Source organism: Nicotiana attenuata, chromosome 6 (genome assembly GCF_001879085.1).
Source record: "Nicotiana attenuata strain UT chromosome 6, NIATTr2, whole genome shotgun sequence".
Classification (NCBI taxonomy): Eukaryota; Viridiplantae; Streptophyta; class Magnoliopsida; order Solanales; family Solanaceae; genus Nicotiana; species Nicotiana attenuata.
The window spans coordinates 64,677,014-64,690,093 of NC_031994.1; positions in this window are offsets into that span (position 1 = coordinate 64,677,014).

The following is a 13,080-nucleotide window of genomic DNA, read 5'->3' on the forward strand; positions in this document are numbered from 1 at the left end:
ATTGAAATAGCGCTATTAGGCCTAAATTAAATATTTACATGCTAAAATATGAAAAATCTTGGGGAGGGTCAAAAATTACATGTCTACAGCAGGTGGTGGAGATTGCTAGGATGTCAGAGCATATTGGGGGGTGAGGAGAGGGAGGATAAGGAGACCAAGAGGTCTCGAGATTCCGGAGGTTTCAGTGGATTCTACTCTATGGGCCATCATGGCGGAGGCTCGGGTAGTCGGCCAGTCCAGTCCGCACTTTAGACTACTCATGGTGCTCCAGTTAGTCAAGGTACTCATATGGGGCAATCATCTTTTAGTGAACCGCTGGCACAAGGTTCCTACAACGGCTATTCCAGTTATCCGGCACCGACTCAGTACGAGCAGCGACACCCGCAGAAGGGTTGTTATGAGTGTGGTAATACTAGGCACATCATGAGAGATTGTCCCAAACTCGAGAGAGGCTGATGTCATCAAGGCACTCAGGCTACGGGCTTTGTTCCAGTTGCTACTCCACCTGCACCGCCAGTTAGGGGTGGAGGATAGGCGGGTAAAGGGCACCATAGAGGGGGAGGCTCGGCCAGTTGATATGCATTCCATTGTATGGCTGAGGCCAATGCACCAGATGGTGTCGTTACAAGTATGGTTTCGATTGTTATAGAGGAGCATCATTCTTATTTTGATTTGATTTTTATCGGGGCGAGTTCTCTTATCATGCTTCACATATGGGTGAGTTTCGTGATTTTGTACTTTGCTTATGTATTTAACCCTGCTGGGAGGTTCCATAGCGGTAGCCCGTGCCTATCATTTTGTTTAGTTCATTATTGAGAGCTATGAGGCTAGAAGTGACTTTCGGTTACTCATTACGGTAGGTTTTGACGTGATTTCTGGATGGTTTGGTTACAATTTGTGATTTAGATGCTCTGCCGGTACACGAAATCTGTTACATTTTGTGATTTTGTTTTGCAGAATTGAGTTAGTGGAAGTTTTCGGTTGGTATAATGTGTACTCTACTTGTAATTCAGAGTGGAGGATGGGATCCTCGCGTTTTGTGTGATTTTTTATGCTTGAATCGGGCTACGTGCCTCGGTGGAGTTGTATTAGGATGAGATCCTTGTTTTGTGTGATTTTTTATGCTTGATCCTTGTATTAGTTCATATGTTTTGATTCTCCCTTGTGGGATTGATTCGTAGTATGGTACTGATAGAGAGTTGTGCTTGTCGGGCTTGTCTAATAATTGTCTCATGTGTTTCTCTTTGCATATTTAGTCATATTAGCATTGTGCTTATTGAATTTTAGCTTGCGAGGTGTGTGCCCAGGTTCATGTTTCTTGCGTCATTCTCAGTGTTGTGAAGGTTTGGAACAAGGTTTTAGCTGATATGTGGTTAATTGCAGTCTTGGTTATTGTTATGCGGAGTATAAGGGTGGCATTTCACCATTGTTGTTATGTAGAGTATAAGGGTAGCATTTCACCATTGTTGTTATGCGGGGCATAAGGGTGGAATCTCACTGTTGTTGAATGTACGGAGAGATATGGGTGGCTATTGTGTTATTGTCCATGCGGAGCGATAAGGGTGGCTATATACAGAGTGAAACGGGTGGCTATAGGAGAGATAAGGGTGTCTAATGATAATGCCAGGGCGGAGTGATATGGGTGGCTATCAAAGAGATAAGGGTGGTAATGTCCGGGATGATGTGTGATGGTTGGAGACATTGTTTTGGTGATTTTCATGCGATGTGTGCTAATGATAATGTTAGGGAAGAGTGATACGGGTGGCTATTAAAGAGATAAGGGTTGCAATATCAGCGATGATGTGTGATGGTTGGAGACATTGTGTTGGTGATTTTCATGCGATGGTGTGCTTTTCCTTGTGTTTGTCATACTTGTGTGACTTTCTTTTTTGTTTCGATGAGCTATTCGCCGTCTTTGATATTAGTTGTTGACTTGGGCTGCAGTAGTACTCTTGCACAAGCATACACCATAACATGCCACTTATACTAGCTCAGGAGTATGAAACTTGACATTTATTGATCATGCCCACGTGTTCTTGTATTATCTGTTTCCATGTTTATTTGTAAGCCTGTGACCATGCTGGGTGGATTGTGGATGTGAGCCTGAGATCATACCGGGCGGATTGTGATTATGATCATGTCGGGCCAATTGAGATTTTGGCACGTGAGCTATCCGTGCGGTTGTGACGCGAGATGTGGGAACGAGGTGTCGTGAGTATATGATAGTGGGTTGAGACCCATGACTTGTGACTATGAGATGAAGTACCACAAAGTGATTTCGTTGTGAACTTGTGTTAGAACAACTTGATTAATTTATTTTCCTTTGTGTTTCCTTGTTTGGTTTTAATGATACTTCACGGTGTTCTTATTTCTTTACTGTTTACATCACTTGTTGGTTCTTGTTGCCATTTACTGATTTTCGCTTTCCGTTATTAGTTTTATACTTCTATATTGCACAGGTTATTTTGTCTAGTGAATATCTTGACTTGTACCTTGTCACTACTCCACTGAGTTTAGTCTTGATACTTATTAGGTACCGACCGTGGTGTACTCATACTACACTTCTACACATTTTTGTACAGATCCAAGTACTTCACAGTCTGTTGATTGTTAGATAGCGGATCGGATATTGCTCTGGAGACTTCAAGGTATACCTGCCATCGCGTCGTAGGCCTCAGAGTCACCTTCGGAAGTTATTTTCGTATAGTTTATTTGTATGCCGGGACAATTGTACTTATAGATTTTCTCGTGAACTCAGTAGAGCTTTTGACTTATACTACCGGTTTTGTGATTGTTGGCTTTGTATAGAAATTTCTGCTTCATATTAATAGTTGTGGGTTGAATTTTGCCATTAATTCAGTAAGTGTTAGTCTTACCTAGTCTTAAAGACTAGGTGCCATCACGACATCCAACGGAGGAAAATTGGGGTCGTGACACAAAATCACCATACAAACTTATTGGAGCCACCAAAATACCAATCCGAGGTCGTTTACAGAAAAGTCAAACCTTGGTCAACTCTTACAACTTAAGCTTCCAAAAATAAAACTAAGCGTTCCAATCATTCTCAAACCTTCAACAAGCCAAACTAACCAATCCCGCAAGTCAAATATATAAAACGACTGGCTGGGTCGTTATATTCTCCCCCTCTTAATCAAACGTTTGTCCTTGAACGAGTTTAGAATCATAACTAGAATGCTATAAAGATGAGGATATCTGCTATGCATAACTCAATCTCCCAATCGCTTCCTGAACTAGTTGACCTCTCCACTTGATCTTTACAGATGCAATATCTTTTGATCTCAACTTCCGAATCTGCCTATCCAAAACGGTTACTGGTTCTTCTTTGTAAGCCAAGTTCTTATCCCACTCACTGAAATGTAATCTAACACATGTGACTGATTGTGATGGTACTTCCGAAGCATAGAAATATGAAACACCATATGAATTCCTGATAAGCTGGATGGCAAGGCATGTCTGTCGGCCACCTCACCAACCCTCACGAACACCTCAAATGGAATAATATACCAAGGTCTCAACTTGCCCTTCTTCCCAAATCTCATCACGCCTTTCATAGGCGAAACTCTAAGAAGAACCCCCTCTCCCTCCATGAAAGCCACATCACGAACCTTCATATCAGCATAACTCTTCTGTCTGGACTGCACTGTATGAATCTGCTCTTGAATCAACATCACCTTCTCCAAAGGATCACGAACCAAATCTATAACCAAAAACCGAGCCTCACCCGACTCAAACCACCAACCGGAGAATGACATCGTCTCCCATAGAATGTCTTATGCGGAGCCACTTGGATACTAGGATGGTAGTTCTTGTTGTACGCCAACTCCGCCAATGGTAGAAATTGATACCAATGGCCTCTAAAATGTATAACACATTCTCTTAACGTATCCTCCAATATCTAATGGTCCGCCCAGACAGTGCGTCCGTCTGAGGGTGAAATGTAGTACTCAACTCCACCTGCGTGTCCAACTCACGCTGAATAGCTCTCCAAAAGTGCGATTAAACTAAGTGTCCCGGTCCGGATGATACACATGCACACCATGCAGGCGGAAAATCTCTTTAACGTAGATCCGAGCAAACTGCTTAGAAGTGTAGGAAGTCATGACAAGAATGAAATGTGAAGACTTGGTCTGTCTGTCCACAATGAACCAAACAATGTCAAATCTCCTCAAAGTCCGTGGAAACCCTACCAAAAAATCCGTAGTGTTACTATCCCACTTCCACTCCGATATACCTAAGCTCTGAAGCAAACCACCCGATCTCTAGTGCTCATACTTAACCTGCTGACAATTCAGACACCAAGACACATGTCTAACAATGTCCTGCTTCATCATCCACCACTAATAATGTTTTTTCAAGTCACAATACATTTTCGTATCACCTGGGTGAATAGAATACCACGAACTATGAGCCTCCTCAAGAATCAACTCCCTCAAGACATTCACATTAGCCTTCCTTGGTTGATAAAGAATAGTGACATCATAATCCTTCAACAACTCCAAACACCTCTACTGCCTCGCATTCAAATGTTTATGCTTAAATAGATGCTGAAGACTACGATGATCCGTGTAAACCTCACAAGACACGTCATACAAGTAATGCCTCCAAATCTTAAGCGCGTGTACAATAGCTACTTACTCCAAATCATGCACTGCATTGTTCATCTTATGGGGACTAAACTGGCACGATGTATAGGCAATTACCCTATTGTCCTGCATCAACACACAACCAAGACCGCCACATGAAGCATCACAATACACAATATACATCCCCAATCCTGAAGGCAATACCAAAACTAGAGCCGTAGTCAAAGCGGTCTTGAGCTTCTGAAATCTCTCCTCACACTTGTCAGACCATCTAAAAAGAGCACCCTTATGAGTTAACAAATTCAATGGAGCTACAATAGATGAAAACCTCTCCACGAAGCGACGACGATACCCAGCCAACCCAAGAAACTCCCGATCTTTGTATTGGTAGAAGGTTAGGGCTAACCCTAGACTTCCTCATTCTTCTTCCGATCCACCTTGGTCCCATCACTAGACACCACATGGTCCATGAACGCCACCAAGTCCAACCAAAAATCACACTTGGAGAACTTAGCATATAACTTCTTCTCCCTCAGAATCTGGAGCACAATCCACATTTGCTGCTCATGCTCCTCGCTACGAGAATATACCAAGATATCATCAATGAACACAATGACAAAAGAATCCAAATAAGGCTGGAACACACTGTTCATCAAATGCATGAAAGTTGTTGGAGTATTAGTCAAACCAAAAGACATCACCAAAAACTCATAATGCCCATAACGAGTGCTGAAAGCCGTCTTAGGTATGTTCGAAGCCCTAATCTTCAACCGATGGTACCCCGATCTCAAGTCAATCTTCGAAAACACCTTGGCACCTTGAAGCTGATCAGGTAAGTCATCAATACAAGGCAATAGATGCTTGTTCTTGACGGTCACCTTCTTTAACTACCTATAGTCAATGCACATCCTCATAGAGCCATCTTTCTTCTTTACAAATAACACTGGTGCACCCCAAGGCGATACACTAGGCCTGATGACCCCTTATCCAATAACTCTTGCATTTGTTCCTTTAGTTCCAAAAACTCAACTGGAGCCATGCGATACAGTAGGATAAATATGGGCTAGGTGCCGACACCGAATCAATATCAAATTCAACACCTGTATCGGGTGGCATACCCGGTAGGTCTGTAGGAAATACATCCGAAAACCCCCTCACTACTGGAACTGAGTCAACAATAGGAGTATCAGCTCTAACAACCCTAACAAAGGCCAAATATTCCAAACACCCTTTCTTAACCATCCACTGAGCCTTCAGAAATTTAATCACTCTACTAGAAGTATGACCAAGAGAACCTCTTCATTCCAACCGTGGCAATCCTGGCATAGCCAATATCACGATTTTAGTGTGACAATCAAGAATAGCAACCAATACATACCCAAAATCAAATCGAATTCCACCATGCTAAGCAATAGAAGATTGACATTAGTCTCATAACCCCCAATGGTAACCACACAAGACTGATACACATGATCCACCACAAAAGAGTCACCAACATGTATAGATACATGAACCAGGAGATCAAGAGAACCATGGGCAAATCCAAATACGACGCAAAGTACGATGACACATAGGAATTTGTAGAACTAGGATCAAATAGAATGATGCATCTATGTGACAGAGTGAAATTTTACCTCTAATAACTGCATCAGAAGCCTCTACCTCCGTCCTACTCGAAAATGCATAACAACGGGTATGAACACTGCCCGACTGACCTCCACCTCTAGGACGTCCCCTGACTGCTTGCGCTACCCTTCTAGCTAGTGGGTCGGTGGTGTAACAACTGGCGCCGGGGTCGCGGTCTAAGAACCCTGTTGTGTTATGTCTCTACCATGCCTGGGGAAATTCTTCTTGATATGCCCCACCTCTCCACACTCAAAATAACCATGAGCAATAATAGCTGTTCAATCTGAGGCCGCCTCTAGTAATATGAGTACCCACTAAAAGAACTCTGGACTGAAGAAGGACGACATGGACTCTGCGCTGGTAATGCACTAAATGAAGACTGAGTTGGAGCACCACATGCAGGCTGATAAGCTGAAGGAACTGGCCTACTAGCATGGCCTCTCCCAGAATGATTTCTACCTCCTGACAAGGTACCGCTCAAAATGCCAGAATGTCGGGACCTCTTACCTACCATGGCCTCCTTACCCTAAACTCGAATGCGCTCAATCCTGCGTACTATATCAATAGCCTGAAGGAATGTAGTCCTGTCTCAGCCTCCCTCGCCATAGAATTATTAATACCAGATTTCAACCCCTCTATGAACCTTTTCAACCTCGGTTGGGATTACAAAAGCTGCATGATGGAATAGCTCAATGAATCTCATCTCATACTCAGTCATAGACATATGACCTTGCTGAAGGTGCTTAAATTGGGCTCGCATCTCCTCTCTCTTCATGAGGAGAATCAATTTCTCTAAGAAGAGATATGAAAACTGGCTCCAAGTCAGTAGAAGTGAACCTGCTAGCATGCTATTCTCATATGGCTGCCACTACCTCAAGGCTAGCCCCCTGAGCTAGAAAGTAGTAAAATTGACCCTATTCGACTTAACCAAACAAACATTCCACAGAATCTCCTAACAACCATCTTAGGAATCTTGTGCATCTTCCAAAGTATAACCATCAAACTATTGAGGATCCATCTTCCTGAACCGATCAAACCTCTTTTGCTCCTCCTCAAACATAGCAGCCTCCACTACAGCATAACAATAACCCCGAGAGGATGTCCTCCAATTGGTACTTCTCATGGTATTTGATACATGGAAGCAACCTGTTCAGGAGTATGAGTAAGGGAGTCTGTGTCCGTCTCCTGGCCTGAGAAGTAGCCGGTGCCACAGGAAGTACTCCAATCTATGCCGAACCCGCCACAAGTCTAACAAAATGAACAAGAGCATCCTAAAGTATTGGGGTAACAGTAAACCCCTCAGGGACCTGAGTTGGTCCAAGCCTCTTGCGGCCCCGGCCTGGAGTACTGGCGCCTGCCCAACTACTCCAGATGAATGTGTTCTCACCATCTGCGAGAGAATATAAAGATATTGATTCAAACTTCAGATCAATAAAGCCACGCGATAAATAATGAAAGAAAGGGAAGTTTCCTAACATCCTATAGCATCTCATAAGTACGGACGTCTCGTACCGATCCACAAGACTCTACTAGACCTTCTCGTGACACATGAAACTACACAACATTGAGCTCTGATACCAACTTGCAACGATCCAAAATCCCACCTTAGATCGTGATGGTGCCTAGCCGTACTTGCTAAGCAAGCCAACTGAAAATCAAAAAAATATAGTCTAGATTTATTAACTAATAGAGTCATAATAAATAAAGACAAGAATAATCTCAATGAAGTAGAATATCTGATAGAGTCATAACATGGCACAAACACGACCAAAACGATACAACCCCCAAGAACTTGGTGATACAAGTACACGAGCAACTACTGAATGAGTACCGGTCTAAGTACATAGTAAAAGCTCTCTAAAATAACAAAATATATAGAAAATAGTAAAATGACAGGGACTTGAGCACTGCAAAATGGATCCATGGAGTGCAGCTAACCCTATGTCTCCGAGCGACTGCCTAGGCTCAATGAGAGTCTCCGCTAGTACCCACCTGAGTATCTACACAGAAGGATGTGCAAAAACGTAGTACGAGTATGCCACAATTGGTACTCAGTAAGTATAAAGTCTAAACTCAAGAAGTAGTGATGAGGCTAAATACATTAGTGTAGTAGCAACACAAATATAAATAATAGAGCTAGAACCAAAACGGTAAATAATCTCATAAATAACAAGCATCAAGATATCACAAGTCAAGAGGTAAATCATACTTTTCCAAGACAAGAGATATTCATATCGCTGCTTAGATATAGCATTTAAAGATGGCGTGCTTCAATCAACAGAGTTGAGGCTCCCAACTAGCATTTATATATGTCATGAGCAATTAGTAACTAAATCAACACTACTAAATGAGTCAAGGATATCTATGCATGCTCAAACCGGTATATGATCCATGTACCACGATACACAATCCATGTACCAAACATAACCCGATACAAAATCCATGTATGGACCTGATACACAATTAATGTATCAACCACTGTCACGCCCCAACCTTGGGGAGCGTGTGTCACGCCCCAAATTCGAGGGACATGACCGACGCCCGACCGGGTAGCCCCAGCCAAGCGAACCTGGATGCCTTTCCTAACCCACATGTTACCCCACGTTTTCCTTACTCAATTATTCAAAGAATTTGCCAAATAATTAATTAAGAACACTTTTTAATTTACAAAACACATACATACTTACATAATAGTAATGAAATCACCAACTCGTTACCAATGTATGAAAACACAGATCTACACAAGTTTCTAACCCACATCTACTGTCTACGGAGCCTCTAAAAGTACAACAGGGTAATATAGTATTTGCCGGTAACAAGGCTCCGGCTATACCTTACACAAAATCAAAAATAAGACTCTGAAAACAAGCAGCCTGAGCCACCCAGGGCCCCGAGAGGAAAGGGTCTCACCAAAAAGCTGATGGAGGATGAAGGGGAGCTACGATCGGTGGACTGGAGTACCTGCTACGGATCCACCTACAATCATAACACGAATGTAGCGCCCCCGGCAAAAGGGACATCAGTACATTTGAATTGTACTGGTATGTATGAACAAACTTTGCTCCAAGTAAACTCGAACCATAAGCAAGTAAGTAGCAGTACTAAAAGCGACAATCAAATCCACAAGGAAGGAACAATTAAGCCGACAGGTATACAATCTCTCCTCCATAATCAAACATGTAATTGAAATGGAAATAACAATCAAATCCACAAAGAAAGAGCAATCAAACCAACAAGCTTACAATCTCTCCTGTTTCCCCTTCCACATTTCCACATCAATAATTTCACAATTTGTTCATAGTTCATTTCAATAGCGATTTCGATCGCTTTCCAACCTTATTACCTCGGCCACCCTTATCACCACATCCCACACCTTATTTCTTCGTGTTGCGGCGCGCAACCCGATCCCACCGAACAATCACAATTCACAAACAACACAACAACAACAACAATTCACAGAGAACAACAACGACAATCCTCAAGAAACAACAACAACAATTTACAAAGAACAACAACAACAATTTACCTGAACATCCATAGCCATCAATACCATTTCCATGTATTCCACTACTCTATGCATTAATAGGTCATGACAATAATTTCCCACGACAAACCACATATGTTACTACCACGGTTATTCCGAGCACATCAATTCCCATTTCCTTCAATTACCTGTTTCACAGTTCTTACCACATAGCACATTCACAATCGCAAACTTGGTTTATTTCTAATTACTTACATCAATATAGCGAAGGCACAACCACAATCACCCAACCATACCAATCACAGGAATTTCACAAACAAATCACGTAAAATTCACATACCAAGCACTCAAACACCCAAACAAGGCGATTCTACAAGTTCAAAGTTAGCCATACATACCTGGAGCCGAGTTCCCTTTTAACTTCTATTTCCAATTCACCAAATGGTCTAGCAACGTCAATCTAGTGCACAAGTTAACGCGTATGGCTCAGAAAAGAAGTTCACAATTTCTACTCAAATTTATTTAGGTTACCAACCCATCTTTGCACCATCTATTACTCCTACCCAATTACTCTCACTAGGTTTTAGGTTATAGAATGACATGCATGTATGAGTTCAACCACTATTTTCAAAGACCAATGCATGAGACTCCCCTCCCCCCCCCCCCTTAGTTTGAACCAGAATTTTAGTGAAAAGGGTTAGGGATGTTACCTGCAAGAAAAGGGGGATGAAGATAAGCTTGAAATTTCCCGGCCCGGATGGTTTTGAAGAATCAAATTTTCGAGAAGATGACATTCTCTCTCAAGACCCTCTCTTCCTCTCTCTTATTTTGTGCAGAAGATCGTTAAAAATGAGGTGCTGGGCGTGTTTTATTAAAAAGGGGGTCGGGTATAAAATTTGGAAAATAGAAGCCCGAGCAAGATCTGCGGTCGCATTCTGCGATCGCAGAACTGAAATGCGGTCAGCAGATTGGACCGCAGAATTGCCCCTAAAACTCTGATGATTCTGTTTGGGTCTGCAACAGGAATGCGGTCTGCATTCCTGTTATGCGGTCGCATTGTGCACCGCAGAACTGACCTTCACAAATCCTTGAGGAGCTTATGCGACGATTATGCGGTCCGCATATTGGTTATGCGATCGCATAATAGACCGCATTTTCAACATTAATTTTGACAACTCTTCTATTCCACTCTGCGGTAGAAATGCGGTCCGCATATCAATTATGCGGTCGCATTTTGGACCGCATCTCAAGTTTAACCAAACCACAGCTTCATTATGCGGTAGGAATGCGGTCCGCATACCAGATCTGCGACCGCATTCTTGACCGCATAATGGCATTTTTCTGGGGAATTGATTCTTTTGATTTTTTTCAAGCTTAGATCAACACCAAGGGTCCAAACCGCGGCGAGCAAGCTCGCTGCGAAGAATTCTACGCATTCCTAACACATATTCGGAGTTGACACCACAAGATACTAGGTTTTGAGTCAAAAATTTTACGGGGCCTCACAGCGTGACCAGAGCTTCTCTGAGATATCCCTTGAGCAAGCCTACTTAGTTCCTATCTTTAACCCCTACCCATGAGTAATGTGAGTATAAATATCACGAGTTAGCCAATGAGAGGGTAGAGTACACAACACCATTTTTTGTTACTTATAGAAGCTTTATTTTCGATTACCAAAATATTAAATGATTCATAGTTTGAAAGTGGAAACATCCAATAAAACACTTTGTTTTTCCTAAATCACGACACAACCCACAACATGAATACAGAGCCTCTAATAGAGCATGAGCACAATATGCAAATACCGGTGACAATGCCCTGGCTATACCTCAAAAGAAATGAAGAGAATCAATAGAATAGGGCTCACCAAAATCCGCTGAGTGGAGGGTATTCTGTTATTAGTGACCAATATTGCATGCTGAGGAACCACCTGCATTCATTAAAGATGCAACCCCCCACAAAAGGGGTGTTATTACATACGAAATAGTACTTGTATATAAATCTAGATACCCTCATGAATGGAATACCAACACAAGGAAAGAAATGTAGTAGCAGTAAGTAAATCAATAGTATTTAAATGCCAAGTTAAAATCAAAGTAAAACTTCAAGTAACCATTTTCATTTTATGTTGGGAGATCCTTAGTACCGACACACCACCATGCACATGGTATAGAGTCTGATCCCCGCTCGATCGGCTAAGCCGTCACACCCTAGTGTATCAGGGTGGACATAGAAACACAATACTACCATGTGCACGACATGACGTCCAATCTCAACGCAATCAGCTGGCTGTCTTACCATAATGTCGTGTATTTTGACATGTCCTTGCTAACTGTCAACTCATCCCAATTAAGGGGAATAATCTCAATATAATATAATGGGGACTCACCTTACAATCCACTCCTACACGGGCACGTGTAGTTTCGGTCCTGCGCATTTATAACCCAACTTTCCTCAGTGATCTAACGATACTCCCAAAAATAATTATCATAAAAAATCATATACGTTTCATAGCCTTACATACATTCTTTCATTTTGGTGGCACTCTTAGCCTCACATGTAAATCATCATTCTTGGCACGATGGCCACATTTCGTATTTCATAATTTAATTCTTTCACTTTCAAGGATCATCATAAGTTATCAACATGAAGAACATTTAAAAATCATGACTTCAAGCAAACAAGTAATAAGCGTCTTAAACACATTGAATTTTCTTCCCAAAAGAGAGAATAATGATTTGCAATTGAAATATGGGTTCAAGTCATAATCATTAGATACAATAACCATATTTGAAACATTTTCCCAATGGAGGGTAACATGTTAGGGCAATTGGAACAAGACTTGAGTACATAAGCATTCTGATAGATCAATTGTTAGAGGCAATGCAGATGGGCTTGAACAAACCACATATGTAATTGACAAGGAACTCATGGATTCCGATTCTATAGGAGACGTTTGGCCAACATACCTCGATTGAGCTTTCAATAAGATTACTACAATGCCCCACCACTCTAGCAACTTCAATCTATAGAAACATAGTTCAATTTAACAATTATTCGAAGGATTCTCATGATATAGGTCTTGTAGGAATTTTGTCAAATACATAGTGTACATATTGGATAACAACTACCTACAATAGGATTTTCGTCACCCCATAATCAATCCCCCTGTCAATAATTTACAAATGATAGTTCAGAAACCTCTACATCTCCATCGTCGGTACATGCATGTTCAATTAACTATTCCCGACCCAAGAACCACACTTCCCGTTCATTCACATACACCTAAATTTGAAATTAAGGGTTTAGGCTTTCAATAACCCTCCCATAAACCCCAAAACACTAAAATCTTAATCATAAGTTCAT